The following is a 26,749-nucleotide window of genomic DNA, read 5'->3' as shown; positions in this document are numbered from 1 at the left end:
CCACATTCAGGGGTCCCATAGTCACCTGTGGCTAATAGGTACAATGGCAGCATTGCAAATATAGAACATTTCCATCAATTCTGAAGATTCTACCAGACAATGCTGCTATGGAGCAAGGATCATGGGCCATGGCCAGCAACCAGCACCAAACTGCCATGTCCTTTTGTATGTAAACCTTGCCTGGAACATAGGCACGACCCTATCTTATGTGTTGTCCTTGGCTAAGTCTCTGCCCTGCCATATGGAATCCTTTACAGAAACCATTTTGCCAACCCCTGGTCTAGCAGATGGATATCATGGAGGCATGATAGTTTAAATCCTGACAGAAATTAGATTTAATGTGTCTAAGCATTCTTCTTGTTTGCCAAACTGAAACTATAATAATACTAGTCCTACATATAATTATCCATAATACTGACTTTACATGGTTTTGTTAGGATGATGTGAGAGAATGTATACAAACCACTCAGCACAAAGATTGGTATATTGTAAGTTCTCAAAAAAAAGTTTCACTAATATTTTCATTATCATTCTTGCAACTGGTAAAAGATACACAAAGTTTCCCTCCCTTTCCAATCCAAAATCAGATTCAAAGCTTAAAAGCCAACACATCTACCAAAGGCATCAAGGCTCTGTACTTTTTAGGCATTATGGTACCCATGGTATATTATTTGTTTGAGATGATTTTTTAATTATGTATTTTTAGAAATTTTATACATATTTTTCTACCTCAGACGTCAGATGCATGAGAACATCTGAAATCTATCTATAAGCCTGGAAGTCAAACCTTATCTAATATTCCTTTGGTTCCTTCATTCTGTGAAAAGATGTGGATAAGCTACATCTGTCTTCCACGGTTGATAAGATCCTAGTTCCCAATTATTTCACACTTAGGGAAAGTAGACTCAACTTCTGAGTTTGATCACAAGCAACATGTGCAGTTACTAAGATTTTTCTTTGTGGAAAAGTTTCTGCTTTCTGAAATAGCTCATTCTTTTAAAAGGCTAGGGGTAGTCCACTAAGTATGTACCTGATTAACAGGTCATTTACAGATGGTGGGAAGCACCCTCTGACCACTGCGAAGAGTTGTTGTACTATTCCACCTTTTCCTGTCACCTCTAGAAGTGGCCACTTCTCGCACTCTGACCTGCCCACTTCCAGCCCACTTAGACCAATGAACCTCCTGTGCCCCCCTAGTAAAGCCCTCCCTCCCAGACACTAATCTGCCAGCCCAGCGCCCTGATGTAGGCGGGAAAATGAGGTTGGCTGAAATAGGGTATAAAAAGATTAGATCCCATGCAAACCTGCACAAGAAACAGGCTTTTCTCAGTTTTCCCTCATGCCCTTCTCTCCATCCACAGACACGTGTGACTTTAGCAATACTTATCATTACTTGCATGAATTAAAACTCTACCTCAAATATTAAACAGCAAAATTATTTCCAACTGAGGCTTGGAATAAAAAGTAAGGGTACAGGGTTCAGTGTTGTAGTAGATGGGTACAAAATAAGGACAGAAGGAAAAGGACATGGAGACAAACCTACCTTGAGAATTGGCTGTCTTTGGCATTATGTTAAGCCTTAGCCAATGGTGATTTGGTAACTAATTCTGTCACCATACTTCCAAGGTGGTTGTTAAAATTCCCTTTCATTTCTGGAAAAGCTCCTATTCAAAGAAGTTAGTAATTTGCTACAGAGCAGAGTTAATAAGTGATAGATCTGGGATTCATGTTGAATCCCTCTTATTGCAGCATTCATTCCCTTTCCCCCAGGCTGCATTATGTTATTATTTTAAAATAATCTGTGGTGCTTGCTGTATCATGAGGCAAATTTTTTAATTGCTCTCTTTTAAAATGTGGATTATAGCACAGATTTGATACATGTGTGACTAGTCAAAATCCTGGCCCTGGATTTGAGTTACGAAAGACACATGAGGAACTTAACTGGCTCTTTCGCTCACGTTTCCATTTCAAAGCCACATCTGACAGCAGCTGGTACAGCTTCTGAGCTTACTCACTAGCCAGGTACTGTAACTGTTCACTACAATCTGCATGATCTTTCTAGACAACACACTTCCTGGCACCCCAGAAGCATTCTTCTCAATCTGGAACACCTAGACATAACGAGGACCTATGCTCTCCACTAGCTGAAACCTGGCCTTGTTCATTATTTCAGATGACTTCAGAGATTGCATCTCACCCAGTTAATCATCTTGGCCAATGACTCCAGACTTCTGCCATTCATACCCAGGAGAAAAGCACTATGGCATTTTGAATTTTTTGTTTGTTTGTGAAGAGACCCAACTTTAAAATTCCGCTTTTTCAGAGTTTAATGAAGCTTGAAATTGGTGACCTACAGAACGTTTTATATCCTAGTGTGTTTTCTGGGTAATAATAATGGTTGGACATTTTGTCTAACTTGCAAAGACTAACTCTTCGTCTCAAATGCTGTCTCAGAGGAACACAAAGTCGAGTGTGGCTGGTAAATATCACTGCTGCCATTGCTGTTTCTAATACATAGTGGCAACTCCCACCCAGGCTTTTTCTGACTAAGCATGTTACTAAGGATTTCAAACACAAACCTCATTTATTTGAACAGCAAAAGAATCCCGAGATATAGGTTTCATTGGTTTCATTTTGCCAACTAGCAAATAGATTCAGCTAGGTTAGTTAATTTAACCAAAGTTACCTCTAGAAAATGTTGTCAGTACATTTAGGCTGCCGTATTCAAAACACCATAAACTTGTAGCTTATAAACAATAGAAATTTGTTTCTCGCTGTACTGGAGGCTGAGAAATCCAAGATAAAGGTGCTAGCAGGTTTGGCGTCTGATGAGGGCTTTTCCTCACAGGTGGTGCCTTTGTGCTTTGGTGTCCTCATATGCAAGGGGCAGCAAACAGGTTCCCTGGGGCTTATTTTATAATGGCACAATTCCCATGCATCCCTCTTGACCTCATTACTTCCTAAAGGCCACAACTCTTAGTACTCTGCCTTCAGAATTAGGTTTCAGTATATAAAATAAAGAGGGACACAAATATTCAGATCATAGATGACATTCACAGAAGATGATAGATATAGAATTTGAACTGTGATTGAAGGTCCTAAAGATGCTCCAAACAGTGGGTGACAAAAAATGAATACGCAAAGATGAGAATTCAGGTCTGAGTCCATCATATTTCACAAAACACAGACCAAGTGAATATCGAAAAGTGAGTCATTGCTTCCTAGGAATCTTCTCAGGATCCACTGGAGCATAGCAACCATCTTTTGGGATTCCTGGTTTTCAACCCCACGCTCACTTTACAATCTCCTGGGGAGTTTTAAGAAAGAATCTAATATCTGAGCCCCATGAACTAGATCAGAATAAGTACTGGGTCATGGTCTTATAGTGACTATTTCTAATAGGTCAGCCAGAGCCCAAAGATAGTACAATGGTGACTGGAGTAGAAGCAATGCTGATATTTGACTGAGAATGAAGATATGGAAGAACCAGTGGATAGAGAAAAATCCTAAATAAATTCTCCCAGAGAATTTATTGATGTACTGTAAGCTACATCAACACTTGTTGGTAGCTCATAGAACCTGTCTGAGGAGCTAAAGTCCCTATAGACTCCCTGTGCAGACAACTAAAGTAGCCAAGAAGGTCAGCAAGTTTATTAGAGTTAAAAAATATTTGATCAAGTTTATTAGAGTTAAAAATATTTGATAGGAAAATAAATGGATGAAATTATTTCAGTGTTCACTGGTTTTGCATGGGCTCATCAGAGCATTTCAAAAAAGCACTTGCACTTCATAAAAGCAGATTTCATTACCAATACTCTTCATCCAATATATGATTCTTCTCCATGGGGGTTAATTGAATAAAACAACAAGAAGCAAAGTACAATAAACAGAACAAATCTGGGTCTTATCTCATTGGGTCAAGGCAGCAACAATGGTACCATTAGAAATTTCTGCTGTTTTGCAAAGCGAATCAGATAGATATGGTTAAGCTGAAATAAAAACAGTAGAAAATCACTTAAAGTTAAATGGAACTAACTTAATAGGTCCATAGTAAATACCAAAATAGATAACATATTGAAGACCACAGAACAGCAGCAAATCAAAAGGAAAATGTTTTACCACTTACATGCCACTGTGCATATCTTCTGGAAGATTCCTTCGCAAGGCTTGAGAAGGAAAATATGCTTAAGGAAGTCAGTGGTTCCCTGCATGAATGTGTGCTTTGTCAACTTCATCTCAGAGGTGGAGGAGGACTATCAGATAAATCCCCATTATGGGAAAAGCATCAAAATGTCCCCAAAATAGATGACCACAAAACAGTTAGGGAAAACCACAAACCCCTCATGTGAAATCACTAGAAGCTATACATGGAGCCACATTACACCAAAAGCACAAAATTCTGTATGTGAGCCAGAAACATCCACTTTTCTGCCCATTTCTATAGCACCCTCAAGCCAGACTGAAATGTTTTAGAAATCTAGGTTAAAAAAGAAAAGAAAGAAACCTACAAGTCCTTTCCCAGACTTTAAGTGGGAACAAATGTGCAGGAGCTATTGATGTCTGATTAAAGGTACAGAAATATTTTTAAGGTCTCGGTGCTCCAAATTCTTTGTGTGAAATATGAATGCCCCTGATGGACAATGAGTTTGCACAATAGATCTCTTGTAGACTTGCCCCTGGGGCTTCTAATTTCAGTCCAGGCAGTAAATAAAAGTTCCTCCAAATTGTATTTGGACCTGGGTTAGAACTCTATGCACAAATGTATTGACAGCCTTGAGGAGGGCTCATGCCCTTATTTTTTCCTTAAATGAAACACTAAATACCTTGCTCCTATCACCAGATATTCTGATGTAATTGGTTTGGGGTGTGACCTGGCATCTGTAGTTTTCAAAGCTTCCAGGTGTTTCTAATTTGTAGCAAAGAATGGGAACCACTGTGATAGACTGATTGCTTTCCAATCCCTGCATGTTTGTGTCCTTAAAATGTCACATGCCTGGTTTTCATAAAACAGTACAATCATGTCAACACATATCTAACCATCTTTTTTTTTCCCGTAAGAATCTTTAAATTAGACAATCTGTACTCACTTCAGCCTCACCTCTCAATTCCCTCCTTCCTACTTAATATCCACCACACTTCACCGACCTCTTAGTCCTTGAACTTCACAAGCCCCTAAACAATGTAAGAAAGACGAAGATTAATTTGGCCCACAATAACTTAGAGGATTCTATTTATCACCCATTAGCAAGTCCAATTCTGAGAAGTAGATGTTGGCAAAGGTTTTTTAGTTGAGCACAAGAAATATTATTTCCTACTTGTCTATAGAACTCCCCTAACCCTAGCCACATTCCATAATAAATGCATTATTATCAAGAATGGCACATGAAAAGCTTGGATTTCCTTTAAAGGGCAGCTCACAATCCCAGGATCATCATGGGGTGCCCTTTACACCTTTGGATCCACAGCCCATCAATCAGGTTGCACACTCCCTGGTGGCCCATGCCACCCCTCCATGCAGGCATCCATACACTTACTTTAAGTCCCTGCATGTCCTCACTCCATATTCTGGCTTCTTGCAACACAGATTCAGAGTTGCATAAATTATATACAGTACATAGGAAAAGAGAATTGTCTCCCATAAATCATCAAAATGATTTGCAAATAAACTTCCTCAACATCAGAAAGAAAAAAATGCAGATGTGCAGAGTTTCATTCCATCATAAAAGATCCTTACCAGAAAAACAAGCTGAAATTCTACGGCTACTTAGTCCTTGGGGGAAGTTTTTAATCCTTCACATTTTTTAGTCATGACACAAGGATTCAAAAGAAGAAGAAGAAGAAAAAGGAGAAGGAGAAGGAGAAGGAGAAGAAGTAGGAGAAGGAGGAAGAGGAGGAAGAAGAAGAAGTGAAAGTCCTTCAGTTGTCATCTGGATTTACCTGGTTGAAACAGGGACTTAAATTCTTTCAAATATTAAATTTCCCTTCTTTCTTTCACTCTTCCACATTTTTCCTGTTCCCTCAGTGTGCTCAAATCACCCAGGGCAGAATGCTGCACTCACCATGCGCATGGTTTTCAGGGATTTTCAAGCTTATGCTTAGATATAGTCTCTCCTACGAAGCCTGGCACCTCCTGAATTCAAGGCTCTCCATGTGCATCCTGCACACCCTGTCTAGGTGTCTAGAACAATCCCTCTTACTGCATGGAAGGGTCTATTCACTTCTCTGCTCTGAGATCTTTCACAACAGGGATGCTGTGCTATATGATTCTCACTCCATCAATGCATGAAGTTTAGTGACTTATTGAATGCATGAAAGATTGAACCTTTGACATCAAGCTCTCTCAGGCTGTTCTCCCACTCTAAAACATAATTGCCTATCACAAGGGTGATATGAATATTAAGAAATATTTCGTATAAAATATCAGGAATAATCAGACCTTGGTAAAAGTTTATTCTCTTTTCCTCTCCATCTGCATCTCTTTTTTTTTAAAAAAAAAGGAATTGTCTTCATGTGAGTGGTCCTAGTTACAGAGCAATAAAGCAATAAAGATCAGAAAGTTAATATCATTCACCAACTGAAGCATGAGTAAAAATGGAATGCTTACTTCACACTTTGAAAAGATATAGATTTTACATAATAACACTATGTTCCCCATTTATGATAAAAATATTGAAGGCAGAGGAATGATTATGAGAGTACACAGAAGGTCAATTCTGAAATCTTGTAGAAGCAGTGTGGTATGATAATTAAGATCATGGGTCCAGAGAAACTTGCAGATAAGGGACTTGGGTCTCAAACTTCAGCTACTTAATAGGCAGAAATTTGTCCTTGGATGAGTTACTTAGTCTCAGTAAACTTCAGATTTCTCATCTTCAAAATGGGAAGGATGTTGTATTCAATGAAAACGTGTATATAATGTACATAGTCAATGGTTAACAAAGTTGCTATTAATAACTATAGCAAACTGGGTTTTAAAAATAATCTGTGGGACTGGAATGCACACCTAAGAGTATAAAATTTCTCCTTTACCTAGGAAATGCATGTCGGCTTCTTTGGAGAAATTTTTGGTGTTATTCTAGCATTATAAGAGGACATGTTGAGAAGTTTTTTAGACTTTTTCCTCCAGCACAGGGTAGACAAATATTGAGTCAAATGGAGCTCTCCCACAGAATCTCACACATTGGTCCTAGGAGAAGAATGGGCTCATCACTAGGGTGACCTGGATGACCTACACTTGCGGAACCAGTGTCCAAGAGGGAATTAGTGTGAAGTCATTAAACCATGCTGCCCAAGAAACAGGAGAATTGGGGAAAATCTGAAGGGTTTGAGTCTATTTATGCTTCTCCCTGGGATATAACCCCTCCCTTCACAAGAGAAAAATGTCCCTTCTTAAGTCATATCATTAGATTGAGGTTCAATCACCTAGAACTGATATGGTTGTTTAGCCTGGTATATACACAGGAGGACCTCAGAGTGCTCGAGTTCAGGAATAGGCTCAGTGCATGATTAAATTGTCCAGCACATCAGAAGGAAATGGATTTCAAATTTCATGGGCAACACCAAAGGGATGACAATATTGGAAAGGTACAAAAATAAATAAATAAAGGAAACCAAATCATCTAGTAAGATGGGGAAGATTAGAATATTTCTGGAGTAAGAGGCCAGTGAAATTTCTTCCTATTATCAGAGTTTCCCCAAAATTCATCAGAAATAAAAATGTGTGATTTTTTCAATGTTCCACAAATATCAGTGTATAAAACTAACAAATGCTGTATAGGTTTAAGAGAGAGAAAGAGAGAGAGAGAGAGAGAGAGAGAGAGAGAGAGAGAGAGAGAGAGAAAGAGAGAGAGAGGGGGGGGAGAGGGAGAGAACACACACACAACCTATAGGACAATTAGAATTGCTTGTCACAGTTATAATCAAATAAAACAGAGAAAGTGAGGAGTATGGAGAAGTAAGAGACTAGAGCCAGAGATGATTTGAAAATGCATCTAACTCCCAGAATCCTCGGACATAGTGATTGAGGGCTTGTTATGGTTAAATATAAGGTGTTCCCCAAAAGTTCATGTGTGAGACAATGCAAAAATATTCAGAGGTGAAATCGTTAGATGTGAGAGGTATAAACTAATCAGTAGATTAATTCACTTATATGGATTGAACTGGGTAGTAACTGCAGACATGAGGGATATGCTACAGGAAGTAAGTCACTGACATGTCCTTGGGCTTTATATTTTGTCCCTGGTGAGTGGAGTTCTCTCAGCATCCCTCTGCCACACCCTTCTACCTTGAAGTTCTGCCTTACCTCAGGCTCAGAGCTATGGAGTTGGCCAATCATGGACTGAACTTCCAAAAGTGTGAGCCAAAATAAACTTTTCCTCCTCTATATTGTTCTTGGCAGGTGATCCCAACAACCAAAAGCTAACAAAAACAGGGTTCTTTGAAATTCTTTGTCCCAAGTATAGGATCTCAGCTTATTTTCTTCTAGATCACTGAGAGACTGGAAGATACAACTTAATATCTGATAATGTTTAACAATAGCAAGCAACTGTAATAAAAAAAGGGGGAGGAAAAAAAAAACTTTGTAACCTGGAAGAAATGTCAGAGACATTGCTTGAATAAAATTGAGGTGATGCGTTTTCTAGCTATGATTCAGTAGCAGGGATGAGATTTATCCATTCTGCTAAAGTAACTGAAAAACTGAACAATATCTATAACACAATGGTTTTCAGACACTGGAAGAAAAGCATCTCTTGTCAGTGACACCAGAGAGAAGAAAAACACATTTCATGGGTCTATGAAAGCCCCAATGTACTGTGCACTGCCTGGACTGCTTCCAGACCACAGTGCAGGGAGAGCAGTCAGCACAATCTGAAGGTCACCCTGAGTGGAGGGGACAGAGTGTGATGATTAGAGAGACCAAAATGACCAGACTTTACAGGGTACAACGGTGGAAAGGAGAGGGAGAGAAAGCCCCAGAGACATGTATACACCCCCCTCCAACCTTCAGCAGAGCCCTGATCAACACGAACAGATGAGGAGTCTTATGAGGAAGCATGAAGCCAGGAAGAATGCTTGGGGGTCCAAAAGGCCAGGGAGTGGGGAAGGGAAGTCACTGCTAAGAAGTTTTTATACTAAATGTACAGTGATCACAATACCACTTGAAGATCTCTCTCTCTCTCTCTCTCTCTCTCTCTCTCTCTCTCTCTCTCTCTCACACACACACACACACACACACACACACACACACACACACACTAAACCTCTGGAATAACACTATGAATACTAAATGAATACATCTAATGAGCCACTAGAATAACAAATACAGAATTATAAAAATTACTCAATCTAAAAAAGTCAAAGATAGAGATGAAAGAATGAATGAAACAAAAACAATAAGATGGTAGATTTAAATTCAAATATGCCAGTAAAACATGTAAACAGCGGTTCTCAACACAGAGGTGATTTGGGTCATCCCAGTGAGCATGTGGCAATGGCTAGAGGTGCTTTTCACTGTTGTGACAAGAGATGGGCAAGTTTTGGCAACCAGCTAGCATAAGCCACAAATGCAGCTAAACATCCAAAAATGCAGAGGACTGTACCCCAAAACCAAGAGTTATCTCACCCAAACTGTCAATAAAGGTAGGTTGGGGAAACTACTCTAAGCAAACACAAAACAAAGGCAAAGCCACAATGTCTGCCATCCAATAAAAATTTGCCAGGAATGTACAATTATTCCCATTGTCAAACAAAATCCACTTCATTGTAAAGATATGAACAAGTTATAATTAAAAGACAGAAAAATATGTTATGATAATACAAATTAAAATAAAGTTAAAATGCCTATATTAATAACATACAAAGTGGATACAGAATGAGGAATGCTTCTAGGACAAACAAGATGTTTTATAATAGTAAGTATGTCAACCCATCAAGGGATCAATAAAACCCTAAGTGTGTTTAGAGTTACCAAAGAACTTCAAAATACCTAAAACAAAGATGACAGAAGCAAGGCAGAAATTGACAAGGCCTAAATTATGATTTTGGGAGATTGCAATACTCCTTTCTTACTATTTGAAAGAATAAGTAGGCAAAAGATCAAAAAAGGTATAAAGTACTTGAGAAACACTATTAAGTATCTTCATCTATCTGATTTTTACAGAAAAAGTACCTAAATAAGCAAAACAAAAATTCTTCTCAATACACACAGGATATTTATCCCCAAAATTATTTTTTGGACTATAAAACAAGCCTCAGTAGACTTTAAAATGAATAAAGCTTTACAAAATATGTCCTCCCATCACAATGGAATTGCATTAGAATTACAGAAAGACACCTGAACAATCTGCAAATACAACACACCTCCAAGTGAACTACAAGTAAAAGATCAAAATTGAAAAGTCAACATGTATGGGATACACCTAAAATAGTCCTTAAAATATATAACACTGAAAACCTATGTTAGCAGAGAAGAAAGGCCTCCAGTTAGTGACCTTGGCTTCTACTTTCAAAAACCAGAAAATTAGAAAAGCAAACCAAACCCAAAATAAGCTAAACAAAGGATAAAAAGAAATCAGGGCTAATGTTGTGGCTCAATGGCAAAGCGCTTGCCTCACCTGTGTGAGGCACTGGGTTTGATCCTCAGCACGACATAAAAATAAATAAATAAAATAAAAAAAGAAATCAGTAACACTTGAAACAAAACCAAGATGAATATGTGGGGGTGATGAGAAGGGTATATGAGAATTTCTTGTATTCGGTGCTTCATTTTTCTTTAAATCTAAAACTGTTCTCAAAACAGTTTAATAACTAGCAGGGGTGGGTGGGGGGTAGACAAAGACATTGAATCAGCTTTAGGGCAAATCATATTAGTAGGAACTATATCTATCTTCCCCTCTAAAAAGAAATAAGAAAAAAGAAAGAACATATTAAAGGGCAGCGTTCAAGACCCTGAACACAGGGCAATGAAGGAGAGTGATCAGTGAGAGCTGAGGAGAAGAATAAATGAACTCAAAGACAGCACAAGCCGTTGGCCAGAGGTGCAAGACAGAACAGAGTGGGGGCTGTGCAGACAGAGCTGGTGGTTGGGGAGGCCAAGGAGCTGAAGTTCTTCAGACAGGGGAAGGGAAAAAGTCCCCAGGGTTTACACAGACCAAGAATAGTTCTGTTCAAAACAGACTAAATGGGAAAAAAATCTCCTAATTCAGGGGACAACGAGAGGACTCAGAATAGCTCAGCCTCAGAAGAAGAAAAACTTACCTTCAACAAACAAGCATTGCCCTGACATTATCTAGCAACTCTTATGAGCAAGCCTAAAAGCAGCAGCCTGTTTTGAACTACCTTAACTACAATCAAGACAAGAATATTTAAAGAAACAAAAAGAAAAAAATTGTCAAATCCACAATGTCTGCCATCCAATAAAAATTTGCCAGGAATGTTAAAATGTAGAAAAATACAAATGACATAAAGATAAAAATATATTGATCAAAGCCAATTCTGGAGCCAGGTATGGTAGTGCGTGTCTGTAATCCCAGTGGCTGGGAGGCTGAGGATGGAGGATCGCAAGTTCAAAACCATCCTCAGGAAAAGCAAGGTGCTAAGCAACTCAGGAATACTCTGTCTCTAAATAAAATACAGAATAGGGCTGGGGATGTGACTCAGTGATCAAGAGCCCCTAAATTCAATCCCCAGTACCAAAACAGAAGAAAAAATCTAATTCTGGAAAATATCATAGAATTAGTAGACAAATTAATAAAACATACTCTATGTGTTGAAGGAACTGAAAGAAATACTAAGCATTATAAGTAAGAACAAAGATCTAAAAACCATCAAAATCAAGCATTTTGTTATTAAAACAGTAACTGGAAAATACATGGGTGGGAGAGTCCACAGGTGAGTCATTGTGGAAGAGTCCACCAGTGAACCTGAATAAAGAGCCAAAGAATTACTCAAAATGAAGCAGAGAGATAAAACTTAGATACTGAGTCTTCAAAGGAGAGGAAAGGCGGAGGGACAGAAAAATATTTGAGGGAATATTAAACATACAAAGAATGCAATGAATATATTTAGAGACTCTAAAAGTGCAATGAACTTCAAGAAAAACAAGTAGAAGATGAAAAGTACACCAAGACACCACATAACCAATTGCTTAAAACCAGTGAGAAGGAGAAAATCCTATCTACATTAAAAGAAAAAAAAAGGGTAAAAATAGTCCACACATAAGGCAGAAGACAGTAGGGGACCAAGAGCACGGAAAGAAAAAAAAAAGGAGAAAAAAAATAGCAATTTCATTACCAGAAAAAAAAATAGTTTTCAAGGATGAAGTCAAAATAAAAATGTATTTAAATATAGAAGTTCCAAAAGGACTTAGGAGCAGCAGACTTGTATTATAAGAAAGAGTAAAGCAAATCAGTGGGAAAATAACACCAGATGTAAATATTTATCCACACAGAAATGAAGGGCACTGAAAATGGTCACTGGAGATTTTAAAAAAAAATCTCTTAATAAAGATTTTTTAAAGATATTTTCAAAATAGAGATCTTTTCAGTTGAACATGTAGGATCTAAGTGCAAGACAATAGGACCATGGAGATGACTGCATGCAGAGTGGCACACTTGAAAGTAGACTCTGATAGCTTTAAGGTGTGTTCTACACACTTTCAAGCACTCACTGACGTAACAAAGAGTTTGTCTAATAAGATGCCAAAGGAGATAAACTTTTTAAAGTTGATTTATTCCAAAGGAGGCAGAAAAGAAGAACAAAGTTAAAAACACATAGGACAAATAGAGAACAAATATGTTAGATTTGAAACTACAATATTAATATTTACATGAGAGGTCAGTCACCTAAATACACAGAAAAAAAACACAAACATATCTGGGAAAATGGGGCAAAAAAGCAAAAATAAATTATATGCTGCTTAAAAGAATTACACACAAATTATAAAAACAAAGTAATATTATAGAAAAGAATGTATAATGCTTACAATAACAAAATAAGCTTGAGTGGCTATGTATTTGTTGTATATCAATACAACAAATATATTTAAGAAAAAAAGAATGTTGACAAGAATAAAGAGAGTAGTTTTACAACAAACTTATCTTTATGTCATTTGTATTTTTCTATCCTCGTGGATAGGTGACAGACAGGCTCTGGAGTCAGACAGTCTGGCATAAGAAAAATAAAAAACTTGGTATGTATTCATAATTAGACATATTCATTTTTATACACAGACATACATAGAGTGAGAAATATTGGATTCATAAATTGTGAAATATTGTGAGTGTATAAATGGAAAATATTGAGAAGACTATGCATAGATAAATTGCATTATGAGGCTTCAAAGTACTAAAGGAGGATTTCATTGGAAAATTAAAAACTAAACTTCTATAGGAAGGCTAGGAACTAATAAAGAAGCGGAATGACAAACAAGAGGAGCTGTGCTGAGTAATAACAGTGGTGAGATATTCCAGAGCAAAGCTTCAGGATCCATGGTTTGTAGTTTATTTATTTATTTTACTTTCTCTTTAGATAAAATAGAAATTTCTTAAACATGAAGGACACAGAATACCATTACAAGAATTTCAGACATTGTTTTATGCTTTCGGGAATAAAATATTTTTTAAAAAAAATAAGGAAATGTGTTTTAGAAAGCATACCGCTCAAAAATACATAGAAATAGAATCTCAAGGAAAATACCAGCCACCTAAACCCAACTACTGCACAGATCCTCTGGAATCTACACAGAAGAGCAAAATGATCTGTTCTGACAATGCAGAAACAATGTGAGTTTAAAAATTGGAGGAAGGTCAGGCTGGACCTTGTGCTGCAGAGTCTTCTGGTACTCTAGACCTCATTCAAAACTGGAAACTCAATAGCAATTCCTGGTAAGTGGGTCCACAGCAGCAGACCCCAGCACAGTAGGTGGTGCCTCAGGAGGAATTAGCAGCTGTTGGAGCTGAGTCAACATTCACAGAATCAAAAGACCACATTGGTTCATCCAAGTGGGGAATTTGGGAGGCAGATATATCTGGAGTCTTGCAAGTAGTCCACCTGACAGTGTGCCCAGTGTACCTGAAGGACCATTTTGAGCTTCTATTATTTAGAAAAGCACAGCATGCTACTGTGAAAATCTCTGTACTATGTATGGTAGAAATAGCCAAGTGCAACTTCTTCTCCCAGAATAAAAAGAAAAAATACATTTGTGAAGGAATCCCAAATATTAATAATAAAAATTAAAAACAGTATAATTCCTATCATATCACTGTATAACTCAATTTTGACTGATACAGGGCCTTAGTGAATCTTGCAGAGTGACAGTAGATTATTATAAATTTTCTTCAAGAGTGATGTCAATCATAGCCCCCGTTGCAAATATGGTATCTTGACTGGTATAATCTATTAGAGCCCCTTGAGTCCCTTTTGCACTTATCCATCTATTGAGCTGTGGATGCTTTTTTTTTTCTAAATCCCAATTAATAAATACAATCACAAGAAGATGACTGATGACCTTCATCTGGCAGGAACAGTAGTACTCGCTTTGTCTGATCTCAGGGTTATTTATATTCTCCTCATTTCTATCAAAATGCAATCTGCAGAGATGTTTTGTATCCTGGAAAATACATCATGATAGCATTTAACATCATTGCATTATGTTAATTAGACCTGGTGAAGTAGTATTGTGTTAGTAAGTTTAATAAGATGTGCATGTCAATGGGTGATAGACAAATTCTATGAAAAGTCATACAGGACCATTAAGTGTTCAGTTTTCTGAAATGTGTCAAAATGTCCCCTGTGAAAGACAAGCATTGATACCTTTTTCAGTGTGGCTAAGCGTGTTGAACATAAAAAATTACCTTCAAAATTCACATTTTACTAAATTTTTTAATATCTTTTTTATGGCAGAATAGCAAGCTTTCTGTAAAAGGTCAGATAGTAAATATTTTCTATTTGGGCCCCATAATCTCTCCTCTATAACTATTCTGCTCTGCCACTGTAGCATGAAGCAGCCACTGGCAAAGAGGAGTAAATGGCATGGTTAAGTTTCAGTGAGACCTGGATGGGCAGCTGGCCATCTTTAGGCCAGGGACTGTGTATTGTTGAACATTGTTTTATGGTATAGCAGAAAGTTCCAACAAACCAAGCCTATGCACTGTAGCATCTATGTTTAAATGAATCAGTTCTTCCCCGGGAGAAATGGGAGCAACTGAATCGCAGGTTAGGAGACACAATCCTTTATGAGCAGCCTCCCTGGTCTCAACAGTGGGGTATACTACAGAATAATTAAGAGACAACATTTAAATAATTGCTTTGGAAAAGCAATATGTTCTTTTTCAATTTCACAAATCTAAAATATAATTTATATAATTTTTCTGGAAATTTCCATGCTCCAAAGATATTTTCCTCACATTTAATGTTAACAATTAATAATCAGCTTCAGTGTGCATATAGTTAATTATGTTTCCTTCATTTTTTTCCTTCTCAGTGTTGTGCCATTTTAATCCTAAACAGATCATACTCAAAGTCCACGTCTGTTTACATCACATTGAATACAGTTGAAGCTTAGAGCAATGCTCAGAAAGACTATCAGCAGGGGCTTTGATGACTGATTTTCCAGGTCAGAGACTGTCACCATGACCAAAGAGGAATATAAGGTCATCACTCGACCTCTGGGCAGACCTAACAATACTCAATCATTCCCAGATAGGTGACAAATACTTTCCCTATTTCTGATGGGGATATTGTGAGTTGCTTATCACTTCTCTTTCAAAGGTAAGCCATCTTTCTTATGTACTTCTTGTCATCATTACTGAGCAATGTTAATGAACCCTCATTATTATAAACTATTTATTTTTGCTTTAATGATTTTTTTTCCAAACAAGTATTGAGAATCAAGGATCCTTAACCCTTCCCCCTGAAAGTCCCTTTACTGTTTGCGTGACTTTAGGCAGGTGACTTCCCCTTCCCAGGCCCTCACCTTCTATCTAGAAAATCAATAGATTGATGATGTAAGTGTTCCAAGTCATGACACTTTTTAAATTCATGAAGCACACTCACCAGTACTAAAACACTTAATCTTTCCTGCAGATTTTAATATGTCTATCTATGAAGTGAGAACAAGTGTGTAAAGTTGAGGTTAACTTCATCCCTATTTAACTTATTTGCTTTTTTACTCAAAGATAGTTTATTTAGACCTGCATTGTATTCTACTTTTTAAAATAACATAAGGAAATACTGGGCACGGTTGACCACTTCGTCCTTTTGTGCTTGTTTGATTTCTGTAACCTTATACTGCATCCCTTAACCACTCTTTTTAAGTCCCCTTACTGGCTCCTGTGAGAATGGCCTTGGGCCTGAGCCTAAGCAACTAAATTTTTAAAATGAGCTGTGGATGTTTCCAATTTGAAACCACCAGTCTCACCAGGCGTGCCTACGGGAGCCCTCCAGTATGTCCCTCAGGCACAAACAAGTGACTTTCCCCCTCCATGATAAACTCTGAGAAAAGCCTCTTGCAGGCTCCTCCCTGGTTAATAGGGAAAGGCTAAAAGATCAGGGTGAGGACCACCAGACCATATGTCTTAACCCCAGGGTAAATGATGTCAAAGAGAAATCCTGTGGTAGCTGCTAAGGATTGAAGGGGGGAAGCCCCAAAACTTAACATAAATAATAGAGCAAATGAACAGACATTCTGCCGGGCAATACTGATGCACACAAGCCTGAGAGCCTCATGAGGACCTGGACTGACATTCCAACTCTTGTCATTTGCCTGAACCTCTGCATTATTCTCGTGGCTAACAAACTCTAAGCCACTTCTGGACCCTGGTGAGAGGTGCAACTTCTCCCTATGACTGCCTCCTCAGCCAGCCGTAAGCTCCACCCCAGGAGAAGCCTGCCTTGGTTCCTGACTCGATTACCATGGTCCAAGTGAGTGTGCATCTGCTGGACTTCAAGCCTAAGACTTTTGATCTGATACTTGAACTTAGCATGCAGAGGGAATGTCTGTCATTAGCTGTCATGATTACATGTGTTTGCAGTGCTTAGAATTAATTAATCTAGAATTGTTTGCTGTGAATTGATTATACCTATTGCAGTAACCAGCATTAAGGATTGTCATTCTCTTGATGAAGAACCTATAGAGTGAAATTGTATTGAGTGACTTGAGTGAATAAAGCATTGGACAGGGCAGAAGCACATAGATATTCTTTATATCTCCCCCTGGGACAGCATAAGTCACACCTTTTGCCCATTGCGACACTCCTTATCCAGACTTCCCCTATGTACTCATCTTCCTCAGGGCTCTGGCCTACATTTCATTTCCCAGTCACCCTGTACAGTCCTCTTGGACAGGATTATCCACTCACATTATGTTGAATGCCAGCTGTGCCTTGATAGCTGCTAATCTACGCCTCCGACTGTGTTAATCAGCTCTCCATTACTGTGACACAATAACTGAGTGAAATCAACTTAAAGTAAGAAAGGGTTAATTTGGTTCACAGTTTCAGAGATTTCAGTCCCTGGCTGCTTGACCTAGTTGCTGTTAGGCCTGCAGAGGAAGGGCACAGTGGAAGAAAGCTGCTTACCTCATGGTACCCAGAAAGCAGAGGGTGGAGATGGCCAGGGACAAAATACACCCTTCAAGAACATGTGCCAGTCACCCATTTCCTCCAACTAAGTCCCACCTCCTAAAGTTTCCAATTTAAAATATGAATCCTCATGATTCTGTCTCCTCTGAGGACCCCACCTCAGAGAACTGCTGCATGGGGCCCTAGCCTTTAACACAGGAGCCTTGGGGGACATTTCAGATGCAAACCACAACAATGGTCCATGCATCCAAAGTTGCCCCCTCCAGCTGAGGTGCCCCACTCACTGTCTCCACCTGGGTGTCCTCAGCAGCTGGGCTGCTATTCACCTGCCGCTGAACACAGTGCTATTAGTCCCCAATATCCTGGTTCTTCTCTATGTTGCCTACGATCAGATGTCGCCATGATTCATCCAGTTGCTCAAGTCAAAAACCTGGATGTCATTTTTAAATCTTCCCCTTCTCAGTTCCTGGTTCCAGTGAATACCTCTGAAGAATCTGACCAGTGTGAGAAGTTCAACAGCTTTGTTTAGACTACAATAGGCTCCTGTGGACAGAATCACCCTAAATAGAACACAAGGTGAGGTCGGCATGAGAGGAGGTCAAGAATTCATCTTATACAAGTAGAATCAACATTTAAACAGTGCGTTCTTCTCTGGATTTCAAATTTACCTCAAAGTTAGAATTAGTGAGATGATCTACATGAATTCTCATCCGGCTTCTTTCTCCTAAACCATTTTACTGTGTGTATAATTCTCCAAGATTCTATTTTCTAAATGCCAGGGTTGTTGGACTTAGGTATATGTTAATGTCCCTGATACTTTCATGCCAGCATGCATCTAAGATCACTTCTACAAACAGCTCTCCATGAACTAATTTAATTAATTTAATCAGCATTTCAATAATTCAATGGCCAGAAATAAACTAGGTCCAAGTTTTTTTCATTGTGTAAATATTCACTAAACATGTCTGATAACTGCAATAAGTTTTTTCTTAAGGATACAAATTAATATATATCTGTTAATATGGTCTATGAAGAGCTTATTTAAAGCAGGTAAACAGACATTTAGTCATATTATCTGTATGACTATATGTGCCTATATTAGACATTCCTATAAGAACACAATAAGTGCTAAAATATATGCAGAATTGAAAGGCTATGAATTCTAGTATGAATGGTATCAATAGAAGAAAACATTATTAAATGCCAAAGAGGGCTTAGAAATGCCTTTTTGTGCAGGCCACAGGAAATACTAAGTTAGGATTCTTTGACTTAATGGTCTGATTTAAGAAGAGTAAAAGGTCATTAAACTGCTAACATAAACCAGAGATTTTTTAAAAATGGATAATTTGATACCAGATTGAATAAGCTGATCAAAGTAAAAAGTCTGTTTATAAAAAGAGATTTATTCCTAAGGAAAATTATTCTAGGTAAGAGGAAAGAAAAAAAGAAAAATGTTTGCTATATATGTGCTTAAAATTACTAACAAATAGAAGTACTGGATCAAAGATTCATTAAATATAGAGATATAAAATTCTAAAAAAACAAAGGATTAGGAGGTTAGTCTGCTGAGTTAGGGTCTATAACCACATGAAAAAAACCTGGTAGTAGTTTTAGGTGGAATTATATTGGATTCAGTAATTTTAAAACACTATATTACTGTTTCAAAAAAATTACCTGCATCACATATAGCATATACTCTAATATTTCCTCCAATGATAAAACAGCCTATACTGAGATTACATAAAGTCATTATGCAATACAGCAGTGATTGAAGTACAGACTCTGCAACTAGTACTTCGGACAAGTTTCTTGATTTCCTTGTGCTTCAGTTTCTTCATCTGTGAAATAGTGATAAATATTTCTGGTTCCCTATGACTTGTGAAGCTTAAATAGACCATGTGTTTTTTAAAAAAAATCAGGACTGTGCTACAGAAGAAGGACTGCACCATTGTTTGTTGCTTCTGTTGCTTGCAGCAAACTATCAACAGAATAAAAAAAGAGAAAGCTACAGTCTCAAAGTCACTGCATAAAAGAAAAACCTTTAGAGGGGGCATGTCCTGTCTCTACTGGGGAAGGGTTACTTTTCATTTCCCTGAAATCTTAAATCACTTTAGGAAAAATAGAGGCAGAATAATAACAATAAGCTCTGCTATTAGAACTGAGCAGAGGCCATCACTACTGGCTGTACTTCCCTGTCTGATGGAAAATAGAGAAGAAAAAAGAGAAGAGGGAGGAGGGCAACTAGCTTGGAGATCTACCAGGATGAGCATTAAGATCTAAATTTCGGCACTTCACTCTGGAGAGTTAAAGTACAAGTTACTAAGGTTATCTTGTGGGAAATGGCCATTAAAAGATGCCACAAGCAGTCCACAGATACCACCAGAAGCAATTCTACTAACACACAGGAAGCATGATGGGAAACACTAGCAACCCCTCTCATGGTGATTTTTTTAAATTTGTGGGGCATTCCATATGAAGCTAAATTACTCTTCAGTGTTCTAAAATTTATTGTGGCTGCACATGGTGGCTCACACCTGTAATCCCAGTGACTCGGGAGGCTGAGGTAGGAGGATAACAAGTTAAAAGCCAACCTCAGCAACTTAGGAAGGCCCTACATAATTTAGAGAGACCCTGTCCCAAAAATAAAAAATAAAAAGGGCTGGGATGTGGCTAAGTATTAAAGCACCCAGATCCAATCCCTGGTACTAACTAATTAATTAATTTTTAAAATGTGTTGTGCTCAGAACAATCAATGTAATGCCTCTAAAGCAAATCCAAATAGCAACAGACCAGGTCAAGATCACTATTTTACCAAAGCTGGCTATATCAAATTATATTTGAACAACTCATACTGTTTCAAACTACTAACTAAAACTTAATAATAACTATCTCTAAAGATACTTATAACCTAAGTTACTCAGGAAAAATGAGAGAAATTAAAACTTCCCTATTTAAATAATGAATAAGAGAAGCATACCAAATACCTTAACACAAAGAGTAAAGAGCATTTCAATCTTTGGATAAATCAAGCCTACCCTGAACCTATTTTCTATTTGATCAAGCATCATCAAAAGAAAAAAGTAATGTTCTGAGAAACCTTTTACCAAGAATATTTTAATTGGTTTCCCAACACCTTCTCCTTGCCAACTATTCAGTAAATGAATCATGGTTGTCATGCCACAGCCTTCCACCTACTCTGCCAATGGTACACTGGAAATGGTGATGGCCAAGATAACTCAGGACACTGAGATACAACAAGAGGTTTTCTGGGGTATTTTAGAAAAGAAACTTGTGAATCTAAAGAGAGAGCCATAAAAAGCCATATATAAAAGCCATAAAAAGCCCTACAGACATAAACAGGAGAGGAGACTTCCAACATCTACTGATGGTCATCTTATAGTCACAAGAATCTAAGCCTTCTGTGGGTGGAAGAGCTAGGAATTAGAAAGAACCTGGATCACTCCCGACCTATTGGGTTTCCTCTTATATGAACTTTCAAGTTTCTTTAGTATTCAAACCAGTTTTATGTTGGTAGCCCAAAGCATCCAAATTCACACATTTTGTTTTCCACTTCAACCACCATGTAAAAATTTCACCCATGCTTGTCTACATGTTAGCAAAAAAAAAAAAAAAAGTATTCCACTTCAAATAAGTTAGTATACATTTCAGAGTCATATTTTTTTAGAGAGAGTGAGAGAGGAGAGAGAGAGGGAGAGGGGGAGAGAGAGAGAGAGAGAGAGAGAGAGAGAGAGAGAGAGAGAGAGAGAGAGAATTTTTCAATATTTATTTTCTAGTTTTCGGCGGACACAACATCTTTGTTTGTACGTGGTGCTGAGAATCGAACCAGGGCTACACGCATGCCAGGCGAGCGCACTACCACTTGAGCCACATCCCCAGCCCTCAGAGTCATATTTAAAAGAGTTTATGGACAGTTAAATAGTCCAATAATTTAAAAAATAATTTCAATACATTTTCCCTTCTTATTTATCAATAAAGGAAAAAATTGATCAACTATTATAGAACATCAAACTTTCAACTTGACATAAAATTTAACTTTTATAGCCCTCTTAGTTAGAGATATCATTACATTATAGGGCACAAAATTTATAACTTTTTAGACCCTACGGTATTCATTTTGTTCATACTATTTAGATCAAAATCATAAAAGAAAGACTAATGCTTTTTACAATTAGTTTAGCTTTTCAAAAAAAATCTTCAGAATTTTTTGCTCCAAACAGCCATATAAAATGCATTAACCTACAGAAAAAAACAAATTGTTTACTTTATCCATCATGACATTTCAATTTCACCAAATTGGATAGACTATTCAAATACATATGAAGGTATTTTTAGGAAGTAGTGATTTAGATAATAACAACAGCAAAAAAAGAAAAAAAGAAGAAGACGACGATGACGACAACGGCAGCGTCGGTAATTTAAAAAGGTTGGAAGTACAAGATACATATTGGAATAACTAGCTCGTGCTAAGTGACAAAGAGCAAAGTGAAGAAGGAGGGAGCAAACCACTCAAAATCTTTACAGCAGGTCACAATCTCTGTGACACATGAATAGATCAGTTGTAATATAAGGCAGATTCATCCTTTCATCAAGACCACTTTAGAATTTTTAAATCATGCATTCAAAATCACAGACATTCCATGTTTTCCAAATGAATTTAGGCTATTTTACAAACACTTCAGGTAAGCATTACTTCATACACTGAGGTAATAGTATGGTAGGTATTTGCAAGATTAATACCATAAATACAGTATAAATTTAAATCAGAGCTGAAAAAAATATTTATCTATTCCACATAACATGTCTATTCTGTAAAGAGGATTTGGTTGGGCCTGAAAGATGCAAACTGACAAACTACAATATGCAGGATAAAAAAAAAGATAACCTTTTTAATCAAAAAAAGGCTCTTTAAAACCTTAGAATCACCCCTTACCAGTAGACACACCTGATCACAGCTGTAATTCAAACAGACCAGAAGAACAACAGGCAGAGCTGGTAGAGTCAGGAATGTGTGTGACTTACTACCTAAAATTAGCCATGCCCATTTCACCACAATTGGGTTGGGCTCCTCTATTTTAAGGTGTGCAGTTCCAAATTACTTAAAAGTATGTAATTTCTGGCTAGTCTCTAAAACTAAGAATGTCAGCAGACTTTACACCAAGGCTTTAGATGGCCAACTAGTCTCCACAAAACCCCAGAGCATGCTATCTAGGGTCTAAGAACACAGCAAATAAAGTTAAATGCTGAATATATCCATGAAGATGTACCATGTATGGACACACTAGAAAGAATTAAATGAGAAAAGATACTTCTTATCCTTTTCTGCTTCTCTTTCCCCCACAAACACATACATTATAACAAAAGTGATGGAAAAACTGACAAAAGTCATAGTACTAAAATATCCTGTATTTTCAGGAAACTGTACAGACTGTTAGCTGAAACCCTTCCAAATAATGTTACACGATTGTTACCTCCCTCTGAAAATGCCATGTTACTGGAGTAAATCAATAGTAGGGGCTACTCAGTCTGTATTTCACATTCTAGAAACATTACCAGGAAACTGGTGAAGGTCCCATCAGTACTAGCAAGAGAATATGCACTAAACATTTTTCAAATGGAGCTACATTTTCAAACAAAAGAAAATGAAAAGACATCCTCTTTTACCATTATGAAAAATTATTTTTATCAACAAAGGATAAAAATACATTGTAAGTTATACAGGCTTAACACATGCTTGAAATTCAAGCTGCATGGATAAAACTCCTGATTTCTTCGAACCCACCATAAAGACCTAGTATCTATTTTATTACTAGCAACTTGAGACATTTGATGCAGAACCCACATGTAGTATTATTTACTTTCCTGATACTATCATGCTCCAGCAGTCCATGATGTTAACCCTTGTTTTGACAAATGTAATCAAATATTTTAAGAATTAGAACACACATACCTTCATTTTCTGAGGCAGCATTTCACCTTCAATACCAAGTCAAAGGTTCTTTCTGGATTTTCCCTAAAAGAAAAAGAACTTTGTTATATTTATTTCCTAAAACAAACATCTGTATAAAGGTGTGTGTGTGTGTGTGTGTGCGTGTGTGTGTGTGTTGCTTTTTATCTTTTTAGGGGTTAGGCATGAAGTGCTGTGGCTCAAATCCAGGGCCTTATGCATGCAATGCATGCACTTACCACTGAGATATACCCACATCCCCTATATTTTCTTAATTCTAAAACTAATCTTGTTCTTGTCTCAATATACTTTTTCTAAGTACATAACTATAACTAGCACAGCAAAAATAACACTATCAGTTAGCAACTTAAGAGAGACTTGAGGCAAAGAGTTTAACCTCAAAGACTGTTTTCTTACCTATAAAGAGTCTTGTCCACATCACAGAATTGTGAGAACTATAAATCAGATAATATATGTGCAAGTACCTTATAAAGGTATACTGCTGTATAAATGCAAAGCATTGCTTTTATCCTACTGAATCAAAATTGGAAAGCCACTGCATTCCTCAGTGCCTTTAAACCCTGCCACACCTTAACATAGGTTCTCAGGCCTTTTTCAAAGGACTTGCTACGACTACCTGGTTCCACTTGCCATTGCCATGTAATATTTATAATGTTCTATAAATGTGGTACTTTGCATATGCTCTTCTTGAGATGTACTTACTGTACTTAAACATGTTTATGGTAGCAAACTATTCACACACTCCAAGGCTAAGAAAAAAGATCTGCTTTGTATGTATTTTCTTTGGGGAAAATGGATATTGACCTCCAAATTAGATTTTTCCCTACAGGAACAGTAAGGTTGCTTTGATTCATTCAGAATTTACTGACATTTTTACTAACTTCTCACACATTTAACCTATTGGTTAAATTTCAAAAACAGTGGAGTGAAATTTATTAAGCCACTTTTTTCTCCCAAAAGACTGGTTTTAATCTCTCTTTCCATCACAATCACAAGATTGTGACACCACAATGCCAAAATGCTAATACACATAATTCAGGTACCCCTGCCAAGACCTTAGTGTCTTTGTATATTTGCAATTTTTAATATGTATTTCCTTCAAGAAATTAATGCCAGCTCTCACTTTTAAATAAATGTTCATTTAAAAAATCTTTACATGTATCTAGAATCATAGGAAGTGACAAACTCTATAAATCAATTTGCAAATATGAATTTTCTTGGCTTCCCCACTATTAGCTTGTTTCAATGAAAATAATGCACACTCAGGTAATTTCCTTCTTATAATAGGTCAAAAAGTATCCTCCTTTTTTTTACTCACCCTACTCACTATGTTGTCAAACACTGAAGAAAATAATTTTAATTACATAGTTTCCCTATTTTTCTAGTATTATTTAGAATCTCTCGTAGGTGTAAAAGTTAAATATTGATTCAGTTACACTCTGTGACATTTAAAAGGCCTTCTGCAATTATACAAATATATGTGATATTTATTATTGTAATTTGAGGGAAGAGTTTGAAGGGAGGGAAGTAAAAGGCGGAATGCTTTCCAAAGTTAGTTTCAGGAGAAAAATAAAGAACTCATGCCTCTAAGATACCTAAAAGAAAAATCACCATCGTTATTCAAATTGCTTTTTACTTAACCTGCTGAAGTAAGACAGGCACTGATGAATACTTTGACACAGGCATACCCTTTGCCAGCACCACACACCACACAATGCCTCCAATAAACAAGCCTCAGGGACCCGTTTAATTTTCTAAGAAACAGCAAAAGGAAACATCCAAGTCAGAACCGAAAAAATAAAAACAGCTTACAAAAATGGTTATCTTAATGCTAGGAGAGCACTTTAAATAATAACCGCTTAACCTCAAGGCTGCTCCCTCCCGGCCACCTCGCACCACCCAGACGCGTCGAGTCTGACACCCGCAGGAGGAGAAGCCCACGGCGGGGGGTGTCGCTGCGCCCAGGCTATCTGGCCACCCCGGGGTGCAGGCATAGGCGCGGCCCCGGCAGCCAGGGGCAGCCGCGGACCCGCCCAACCCAACTCGGCCGGCAGGCTTTGCGGCCTAGCGCCGTCCCGCCTGCAGCTGGGTCTCGGCCCGGCCGCGCCCCCGCCTGCGCCACCCCCTCCGATCCCGGGGGAGCTGGCCGGGCGGGGCTGAGGCAGCCGCGGGGCCAGGATTCGAGCCAGGAGGGGCCTCAGAGGGACGCCCACCCCGCGCGCCCCGGGTCCCCACTCACTTGGACCTGCACTCCACGGTTACATGTCTCTACGGGGCTTTCCGACCCGGCCTGGAAGCCAGCTGCCCTCCCCTCGAGGGTCGTGCCGGTCCCGCCTCCGCCGGCGGCCCCACCGCCAAAGAGGCTACTCACAGCGGCGGTGGCCGAGGGCCCATGTCTCGGCGCCCCCGGAGGAGCTACCCCGCCTCCCACCCCACCCCTAGAGCCTTTCTGTGACAGCAGCAGCGGCGTGTCCACCGCCCCCTTCTCCGCAGGCCGCAGCCCCCGCCGCCACCAAAGCAGGGGCCTCTTAGTTCCTGCACCCAAGGCCGCCCACAGCGACTCCTGCACCTTCTACAAACCAGGAAGTCGCCAGGAGGGGGGGGGAAGGGGCGCACAGGGACGCGCCGGGCAGCTTCACTGGGCCACAGGGCCCCAGGGCGGGAGCCTGCAGAGGACGCATGAGCAGGATCCCGGCGCCCCAGGCGGCCAGCGGGGAGAGAGGGGGTGCAGGCGCCTGCTCACATACGGTTCTGCAACCGAGCCAGAATAGTAATATTGGGCAAGCCTTACATTTTCTACCGTGGGAAAATCACAGCGTTTCTCTGAAATGAAGAAAAACTCAAGCTGAGACCATGGAATTCGCAATCAAGCAATAACACATTTTTAAATCCAGCACTTATTTTTATTACCTAAAATTTTAAGGTGATTTTTTTGGACAATCCAAGCATTTGTTTTCTTTTTCCACCATAATTAATATACTAGTAGTTCTGAGCAACTCTAATAGATGCATAATGAAAATAATATGTAATTGTAAAATTCCTAAAATTCTCATATTACTAAAAGTAAAAAAGAAGCATTGAAGTTCATTTTAATAATATGCTGTATTTGGTCCAATACCTTAAAATATGTTGCATTCTTATTACCCCCTTTAAAATCCTGTCTGTATTTACACTGATAGCACCT

At 38.4% G+C, this 26,749-nt stretch overlaps 1 long non-coding RNA gene across 1 annotated transcript in view; it reads right to left on the bottom strand.

Moving 5' to 3' along the window:
- Positions 1-25,872, bottom strand: part of LOC143387592 (uncharacterized) — a 103,768-nt gene extending 77,896 nt beyond the window's left edge. Inside the window, exons 1-2 of the long non-coding RNA XR_013089859.2 lie at positions 25,805-25,872; positions 23,548-23,610 (exon numbers count right to left, since the gene is read on the bottom strand). This is a non-coding gene — a long non-coding RNA (uncharacterized LOC143387592). The remainder of the gene's footprint in view (positions 1-23,547; positions 23,611-25,804) is intronic.
- Positions 25,873-26,749: the final 877 nt, after the last annotated feature.

Source organism: Callospermophilus lateralis, unplaced genomic scaffold (assembly GCF_048772815.1).
Source record: "Callospermophilus lateralis isolate mCalLat2 unplaced genomic scaffold, mCalLat2.hap1 Scaffold_148, whole genome shotgun sequence".
In the NCBI taxonomy this organism is placed as follows: domain Eukaryota; kingdom Metazoa; phylum Chordata; class Mammalia; order Rodentia; family Sciuridae; genus Callospermophilus; species Callospermophilus lateralis.
The sequence above is the reverse complement of the archived record's forward strand: the minus strand, read 5'-3'. Positions and strand labels throughout refer to the sequence as shown.